Source organism: Gossypium arboreum, chromosome 10 (genome assembly GCF_025698485.1).
Source record: "Gossypium arboreum isolate Shixiya-1 chromosome 10, ASM2569848v2, whole genome shotgun sequence".
NCBI lineage: Eukaryota > Viridiplantae > Streptophyta > Magnoliopsida > Malvales > Malvaceae > Gossypium > Gossypium arboreum.
The window spans coordinates 26,192,957-26,201,168 of record NC_069079.1 but is presented as its reverse complement, the minus strand read 5'-3'; the positions used below and the strand labels follow the sequence as shown (position 1 = coordinate 26,201,168).

Sequence of the window (8,212 nt, the reverse complement as noted above, 5' to 3'; positions counted from 1 at the left end):
TAGACTCAACTTGGGCTTAGCAGGGACACACTCGTGTGACACGCCCTAGTGCGATTACTTTAGGTCGTGCTCGAGCCTGCCAAATTGACAGGGCCGTGTGGTCTGCCCGTGTTGATTTCGTACTTTGGCCCATTTTCTCCGTTTTTGGCCCGTTTCTCGTTTCTTTCGCTCTCCTATGTTCTCCTAAGTATAAAACATGAAATTAAAGCATTAGGAGAATCAAATTCACCAATTCTAATGGGAAATCATCCATAAAATGCATTAAGCATGGGGTGAAAATATGTATAAATTACTGTTTATCAAATACCCTACACTTAAGCATTTGCTTGTCCTCAAGCAAAATTCTCAACTCATAATCAAAATAAATTCTTCTCAACTTATAATTTCTATCGATAATATCTTAAAATAATCCATAGGTAATCATACATTGAGAATTCAACTAAAAGAACATAAAAGTTTCAAACATTACAAGTTGAGTATTTAATCATGCAAACATAGGTGTCTCCCCTCATCTAAGTAATTACCTTTAATTCAGAATATCACAGAGTTTCACATCCTCACAAAACATTCACTCAAATCACTCAACGTGTGTTTAAGGACAATAAATGAAGCACACAATAGTCAATAATCAAAAGTCATTACCATAGGCTTGCATTAAAATCAAATCTCCGCCACTATAATTTAAGATGAAATATCAATCAAAAGGTCTTTAGAAGGTTTTAACGAGGCTTGGTTAGGGGGTGTGGTCACAAGCTGAAAGAAAGGGTTAGAATCGAGATTGAATTGAAAAATTTGCCTAACTAGAAAAAGGGTTAATCATCATTTGCGTACAACAGGGCTTCTTTTCAGAATTTGGAATTACTAATGTGTATACATTTTTTTTTAAGAACAAGTTAAATAACATAGACTAACTATTAAGATCAAGACATAGCTAAGCAATTTCTTCAACTCAAATCTCGACAAAAATAAGGATTAATTTAGGGGATTTCAACAATAATGGGTTAAGGGTTAATATTAAGGGTAATATAAGAAATGGCTTGTTAGGCTCAAGGGGGTTTACTAGGGGTTAATCATGGAGGTAGGATTTTCATGGCATGAGTGGGTTAATCCTAAGTGCCTTAATCATTTTGACATATCAAATCAAATGGTGTGGTCTTGACATGCATAATCAAGCAAGTTCTAGAATAACAGTTCGATATTGACGCACTCAAAGCAATAATAAAAGTGACCATGAAAGAATTAATAGATGCTCAAAAGGCTCAAAAATCTCACAAAAATTATGGCTTTTTGATGTTTAAAACTTGTTAATTCTAACTCAAAGTAATACCTAGCTTTGGGGAAACAACCTAAAATTTTAAATTTTTAAAAATCAACTTATCATGTTTTATTCTCTAATGTCTTGAGGTTTAAACAATCAATGCATAAATGCCTATGTTTTAATTCAAGATATATCAATCATCATCACAAATTAATCAAAATTTATCCTAAATACGATATGAAAGCTTTCTAAGAGAACAAGGCAGTCAATCAGGGATTTTTCTGATAATGAAATAAATATCCCCCCACACTTAAGATGTACATTGCCCTTAATGTACAAAGATAGATATTAGAATATAAAAATAAGATAGGGAGAGAAGTGAAACTTCCTATATGATGAATTCCTCGAACTAGAGTTTTGGAGAGTAATCAGTGCGAGAGTGGAAGAGGATACTCCGACGGTGGTAGAGGTTCATTAGTCCATAAGTCCTGTGCCAAAAGAATATTATATCTAGTGGTAGCTATGGTCGTGGTCAATCAGGACATGGCAGTCGTGGAGAACCTTTCCCGGTGGAGTTTTTAGTTCCTATGCGATGATGAGCTTAAGAGCTCTATATAACTGTGATAAGATCAGGAACTTTTTAGGGGATATTAGGAAGAATAATTACTCATAAAGAAATAACCGAAATTGATAATTAAAAATAAAATTCTAAAATCTAATAAAAATAAAAAGTAGTTTTAATAAAAATTAAAAACATAAAATAATAAATAAATGTTTTTAAACATCTTCATCGATGGATGGTACGTGAGGTGGGACTGGCGATGAGATGTGGAGGTGCTGACAAATCTGCTATAAAATAGCATCAATGTTGTCAAATTGTTGAAAACACTGCTGCTCTAATCGAGTGAGGCGCTCAAAGATGTCAGCATATGAAGCTGCCGCATGAACTGGACGAGAGGGTGGTGGTGGATAAGTCGGTGGGTCCTCGTGCTGTGGAGGGACATCATTAGGAATGTCCTCATAGGCCTCCTCCTCGGTAGATTGGGCGAGACGATATTAAGGAGGGTAGGTTCCTCGGCGATTTTCGATCATCCTCATGCTAAGCATGCTCGAGATGCCTTGTGGAGATATCTGGCCAATGAAGGTCAAGGATGATTCTTAGGCCACGGTGTCAAGGAGCCCGAAGTGTCGAGCCAACCGTGTAATATAGGGGCCAATGGAGATGACCCCTTCCTATGCCACTCCGTCTGGTGCTGAATTGCAAGGGTGATGAAATAGACAAGGTCAATGAAGTGCCTGTGCGACATACACCATAAAAAGTAGGCGTCATGAGTGTTGACGACGCCAGTGCTCTCTCACCTTCCTGTAATCGTGTGACCCAAAATGGCACGTAGGTACCTCAGGGATGGTGGGAGAACTGATGCCTTGGATCAGCTAGGATTGTAGGAGGCCGCGCCAGGGGCCAAAGTGTGCCAGCACTTCGAGGGAGAAAAGTGTATGTGGCGAGTGAGAGCATGTAGTTCATTCTCCTCCTTGAACTCCTCCGTATATAAACCTAGTGCAGCACCGAACTCTAGGACACTTAGCTGGCGGATTAATTCACTTAGGCTAAATTGAACTGTGTCGGGATCATCGTAGTTCGTCATTACAGTCTGAAGATAGAACGTTGAGCATAGTTTCATCGTGAGCTCAAGGTATGTTGACTCAATGATCCCAAAGAACAGCTCCTAAGGGTCGATGGCTAGGAGGGCCCGAATCGCATCAGCCAACTGAACTTGTTCTACAGCAGCCTAGTCAATGCAGCGGACCACAATTAAAGGTCAGGCCCAAAGTATTTGGAAAAGTTCTTCCTGGGGCCCACAGGGGAACTATAGGAGAGGGTGACGAATTTCCACGGTTGGACCCGCGAAAGATGATGCTCCCTTCCGTTTCTTGGAAACAGGTACGGCGGTTTTCTTTCCTCGTGAAGATGACATGGTACCTGCAATCAAAACCATTAATTCATCTTGAGGAATGATCAAAGTAAAATGAAGACAAAATTTAAATAACAATCATAATTTCAACAACTACTAAGACTAACAAGTTAATCAAAGCAATCAATTGTATGGCGTGAAAATGGCAACGAATTTCATGGAATGCAACATGTGTGACGGATGAAAAATGTTAACACTAAAGGCATGAGTATGTCTATTATTCTAATCATGAATATTTACTTCTAACTAATCAAATAAAGTAGAGAAATCATATAAAGAGTAAGAATTTGCACATGAAAAAGATAATAGCTTGTTCTATGAATAAAATGTGAATGATAGAAAGATGAAAATAATCATGAAAAATGCATAGTTCTATGATAACTAACATGAAAAATGAATGCAATTAAAGGGAAAAAAGTAAACAAACGTTAGAAAAGGGAGAATGAGTGGCAAAAATAGAGTTGGATGCGGCGCACTAGCATGGCAGGAAGGTCGTGTGGACTTGCAGCGGCTAGGGTTAGGGTTTTTGGGTGGGGAAGACATTGAATAGTGAAGGGTTTTTATAGATTTTGGGGCACACAGCCAGGTAACACGCCCGTGTTCCCCAATTTCAGCCTATGTGATTCGAGAATTTTGAATTTGGGTGCGTTTGACATTTAGTACCCGCCCGTGTTCCTTAGGTGTGTGGGTACACAAGGCCGTGTCGAACGACCGTGTCTAGCTTTGTTCGCTTCTCCCACGCCCGTGTATGCAAGGTCCACCCCCGTGTTAATTTAACAGGTTCGACCACGGGTACTAGACACGGGCGTGTCACACGTCCTTGCTGTTTTAATCGATTTGCCTACGGTTCTTCCACACGGGCATGTCGCACACCCATGTTGTATTGGCATGTTCGATCACGGCCATATCGCACGGCCGTGACGTTTTATTGTAGCCCGTGTTTAGGGAAATCTTTGCCTTGTTTTCACACAGCCCTAAGCACGCCCGTGTGCTTGGCTATGTCTCTGTGGAAAACCTATTATTCAAGAGCTCTGTTAGTAAGTTAGGTGTTGAAGACTAAATTTTAAAGAAGTTAATACAGTTAGTGCTTGGGTTGCCTCTCGAGAAGCGCTTACTTATAGTCTAAGCTAGAACTTACCTCTCCGTTGAATGATCATGGTGGTTTGAGGAGTTTATACTCCTTATTCCTGCTATCAATCTCATCAAAATAAGGTTTTAAACGGGTATTGTTTACCTTAAAAGTGCCGAACTTGGGTCAACTCACCTCAACCGTATCGAATGGGAAAATGTTAAGTACCATAAGAGGGATTTCTTCATTCGGTGTGGTAGTGACAATGTCAAGATCTGCGGCATCTAATACAACTTTATCTCCAACCTTAAGTTGATGTGGGAAGGCTTTGAGCTCGTTCTGGCATAGTTTTGGTTTATCATGTGTTCTCGGTTTACGCGTCAGCCATTCATCTAGTTCCTCGATTTGTAGCCTTCGATCTTCATGAATAGGTCCTTTGCTACTGCTTGAGAATGACTAATGTGCTTCCGTCAGACTCACTTCCTGCAAAGTAGGTTGTACCACATTGTCAGTGTTAGTAGAATGGGTTAAACGATCACCTTCAATTTCTAATGTGTTGTCAGAGCTATAAGCTTGAAGGGTGATTGTTTCGTCTCCCACACAGAGTGTGAGTTCACCTGTGCCAACATCAATAATTGTTTTAGCAGTTGCTAAAAAGGGCCTTCCTAAAATTAAAGTACTGTTGCTATCCTCCTCTATATCTAGAACAATAAAGTCAACGGGAAATATGAATTTATCGATTTTAACTAGCACATCTTCAATAATACCCCTAGGGAATCTTATAGTTTTATCTGCTAATTGAATGTTCATCCTAGTCTGTTTGGGTTTCCCAAGACCTAATTGCTTAAACATTTTGTAAGGCATGATGCTGATACTAGCCCCTAAATCAGCTAATGCATTATTAACATCTAAACTACCAATTAAGCAAGGAATCGTAAAACTCTCTGGATCTTTTAGTTTGTTGGGTAGTTTATTCTGGAGAATAGCTGAGCAAACTGCATTTAGCTCCACATGGCGATGCCTCATCCAACTTCCACTTATTTGTTAAAAGCTCCTTTAAAAATTTCATTGCGTTTGGCATCTGTGATAGGGATTCAATAAACGGTAAGTTAATATGTAATTTTTTTAAGAGTTTAAGGAATTTACCAAATTATTCATCTGAGCGGTCTTTCCTTGTCGCATTGGGGTATGGCACAGGAGGTTTATATTCGATAGTCACTAGTTTGTTTTTATTATAATCTACCTCACCTTTACCTTTGCGTACCACCGTTTCTTGCCTCGGTTCTGGCTCAGGCTCAACAAATCCTTCTTCATTTCGAGCATTAATCACGTTGAGTTGTTCCCTTGGGTTAGGTTCAGTATTACTTGGCAAGCTACCTTGTGGTCGTTCAGAGATTAGTTTAGAATGCTGGCCTATCTGAGTTTCGAGTCCTTGGATTGATGTTTGTTGATTTTTAAGTGCCATTTTAGTGTTCTGAAAATGGGTTTCTAATACCGAGATAAACTTTGTGAGCATCTCTTCAAGGTTCGATTTCTTTTCTTGTTGATAGGGTGGCTGTTGGTAGCCCGGAGGTGGTCGTTGATTTCCTTGGCCTCCCCATGAGAAATTTGGGTGGTTCCTCCAACCTGCATTATAAGTGTTACTATATGGATTGTTTTGAGGTCGAGGATTATTACCCATGTAATTTAATTACTTGTTATCCATGTTATGGCCCTAAGGTTGGTATTCCGAATGGCTTGTTCCACCTCCACTCACTTTGCACTGCATTACTGGGTCAACCTGTGAAGAACTAAGAAAACCATCAATTTTCTTATTCAAAAGTTCTACCTGATTAGAGAGCATGGTGACCGAATCGACATTATAAACACCGGCTATTTTCATTGGCTTTGTCCTCATGACTTGCCACTGATAGTTATTCAATGACATCTCCTTTATGAACTCATAAGCATCTTCAGGTGTTTTATTATTGATGGTTCTGCCAGCAGCTGCGTCAACCATTTGTTGAGTCGAAGGATTCAGGCCATTATGGAACGTTTAAACCTGGAGCCAAAGCGGTAACCCATGGTGAGGGCACCTTCTCAAAAGGTCCTTGTATCTCTCCCATGCATCATAAAGTGTTTCTAAATCCATCTGCAAAAAGAAGAGATATCATTAAGTAATTTAGCCGTTCTAGCCAGCCGAAAATATTTTATTAAAAATTTTTCGGTCATTTGTTCCCAAGTAGTAATTGACCCCCGTGGTAACGAATTCAACCATTGTTTAGCTTTGTTCCTCAATAAGAAAGGGAATAACCGAAGACGAATGGCATCGTCAGAAATGCCATTAATTTTAAATGTATCACATAGTTCCAAAAAGTTTGCTAAGTGAGTGTTGGGATCTTCATCCTACAAACCATCAAACTGAACAAACTGTTGTATCATTTGAATTGTGTTAGGTTTCAGTTCAAAAGTATTTGCAGCTACAGCAGGTCTAACTATGCTTGATTCAGTTCCTGTTAAAGAAGGTTTAGTATAATCATACATAGTGCGTGGAGCAGGATTTTGATTAGCCGCAATTGCATGAGGTAGCTGATTGTCTTGGTTTTCAGCCATCTCTTCGGTTGGGGGTTGAGTATCGTCTTCTTCCTCGTTCTCTGTGTATCTTAGGCTTCTCCTTATTTCTCTTTGGTTTCTACGAACTGTGCGATCAATTTCTTCGTAAAAAAGTAGTGGTCCTGACGGGTTTCTTCTAGTCATAAACTATAAAAAACCTGCTAGAAGAAAGAAAAAGAAAATTAGTAAATTAGAATAAAATTAAAAATAAAATTAGATCACAAGAAAAATAAATAGCTAAAGTAATAAAAATTGAGTGTTCCTAATATTTTAGCTCCTTGGAAACGGCACCAAAAACTTGATCGCGTGATTTTGTGATAGGTTTTAAATATTTATAATTAATCGTTCTTGAAACTAACTATTATCGTGATGTAGGCAAGTGTACCTATCGAACAGTAGTATAGTTTTAGCAAGACCGGATTGTCGAACCCAAAGGAAATAAAAGTACTAGTAATGACTATCTTTTTATTATCTAGCCTAGGAATAAAGAGGTTTTGTTTTTAACTAACTAATTATCTAAACTAGGAACTCACAGAGAATAGAATTGGGGAATTGTTTTTGGGAAATCTATTGAATTAAGATAATACCTAAGGAAATATCTAGCTCCAAATCGGACGATTTATTCATTTAACTTGTTCCGTAGAGATCCCTAAGTTATGTTATTATCCCTATTCAAGACTAATAACGTCTAATCCCTAGATTGAATAATTGAGACCTTTCTGTAATTAACACCCTAGGGTTGCACTAACTCGATCTATGGATCCCCTTATTAGGTTTTACCCTAATCTGGCAAAATCTTGTCACCCTATGTCTAGGCACGCAAACAACTCCGCTTAATTATGAAAAATGTACTCTTAGACAGGGTCAATTCCTCCTCTGAATAAGAGCTGATCTTGAATTAGTATCCTGAGATATCAAAACAAGAATTAAGAACACATAATTAAGAACAAGTTAAATATTTATCATACAATTCAGAAAATAATAACAAGATTCGTCTTAGGTTTCATTCCTCTTAGGTATTTAGGGGTTTTAGTTCATAACTAAATAAGAAAACATCTCAGAATAATAAAGAATACAAAACATAAAGATAACCCAAAACTTCTGAAAGGGAAATTGAGGAGAGATCTTCAGTCTTGATGATGAATCTGGCTTCTAAGATGAATCAATCGGCTTCCTTGGAGTAATTCCTTACTCCCTATTCTATGTGTCTATTTTCTTCCTTCTCAAAGGTGTATTTATAGGCTTTGGAATGCCTAAAAGCCCTCAAAATTAGCCTTTTCCAAATTGGACTCAACTTGGGCTCGGCAAGGACACGCCCTT

At 38.5% G+C, this 8,212-nt stretch overlaps 1 non-coding gene across 1 annotated transcript; it reads left to right on the top strand.

Moving 5' to 3' along the window:
• Positions 1–6,357: 6,357 nt before the first annotated feature.
• On the top strand, positions 6,358–6,463 carry LOC128283378 (small nucleolar RNA R71). The gene has a single exon (XR_008273720.1). It is a non-coding gene; the product is annotated as a small nucleolar RNA R71 (small nucleolar RNA).
• Positions 6,464–8,212: the final 1,749 nt, after the last annotated feature.